This window comes from Vigna unguiculata, chromosome 8, assembly GCF_037176805.1.
Source record: "Vigna unguiculata cultivar grain cowpea cultivar isolate G323 ecotype 2 chromosome 8, ASM3717680v1, whole genome shotgun sequence".
In the NCBI taxonomy this organism is placed as follows: domain Eukaryota; kingdom Viridiplantae; phylum Streptophyta; class Magnoliopsida; order Fabales; family Fabaceae; genus Vigna; species Vigna unguiculata.
The window spans coordinates 5158981-5160419 of NC_140799.1; positions in this window are offsets into that span (position 1 = coordinate 5158981).

Consider the following 1439-nt stretch of genomic DNA (forward strand, 5'->3'; position numbering starts at 1 on the left):
ATCAATTATATCTCAATGATTATGAGTGTTTTATCAAACTCAATATCTTCTTAAAGACTTATTCGACATCCACCATAACATTTGGCTCATTCCAAACCTTTTTGGTACACAAACCTTAACTTCATGGCATCAAAGTTGTTCTTTGCACAACAATTATCATTATAGTTATACAAGAACCTTCCTTAGTTTTTACCTACTTGATATTTTAATTAATATCATATCTTATACAACCACACTAGGCCAAAATGTCAAATACATATACTCACATTCACATATGATATACAAAAATAAGTTTATCATATATGTGTATGCATCTCATCATCATCATATCATAAACATAGATATTAAACCATACATGTGTTTCATAAATGAACCACAATACCATCATATGGAAATCGTTTGATCAAACTTATCTTATTTCAATAACCTTATTTTCTGAAATAAACTTGAACAACATGTCACTTGAACGACACAATAGCCAAAGTAGAGAGATTTAGTGCAACCTCTCTCACTCGAGCGTATTCTCACCCTTGTGACCATCTTTAGAAAAGAGATACTTATGGTGTGTTTGGATTATGGTTGAACAAGTTAAGTAATTGGTTGAATGAAACAATAACTTTTGGGTGCTCAAACAATAATAAAACACACTTAGTTTGATCTCTCTTCAATCCAACTTAACAATGCATATCACACATATAATTCAATATAAAACTAAAAATATGCAATTTAATAAACTCCCCTTACTTGAAAGCAACATGCCTACAACAAAAGTGTTCTTGTATAGCTATAGTGGTCAAAATTGCGCTACTAAAACTCCCAAAATTTTAACCTTAAACCATCAGAACCTACCCATAATCAAAATCCATACAAAAGAAGAAAAATGAGTCAAATCAATAATAAGGAAATGAATCCTACTTTGATCAAGAATCTTTTTAGACCATCTTGATCTACTAGTTGATATCTTTATAGAGATATAATATATTTTAAAAAATAACATATAACTTTAGAACTTAGAATATTAAAGAAAGTTACAAAGAATCAAAATTATAAAGAGATAAAATTTCTAATAAAAAAATTACAATCTATTTATAGAATTTTTATTCTTTATCAATTTTAAAATTATATCTCTTTATAAAATTATAAGTCTTACCGAAATAAGAGAAAGTGTAATAAATAATAAAATAATCTTATACAAAATAGTAAAATTCAATAAAACAACTAAATAATAAAATACGCTTATGCTTATTTGATTAAGTATTTATTTTCATGAGTAAACATATAACATAAAACTTGTATATTTTTTATGTTTTTTTTATTGAGTTTAAAACTTCATTAAACTAGTGACATGCACAAATTAAATTATAGCACAAACCTTTTTAGAGATAAAGTTACTTATGCAAATGATATGACAAATTGAAAGGCAATGTTCAAATTTAAAT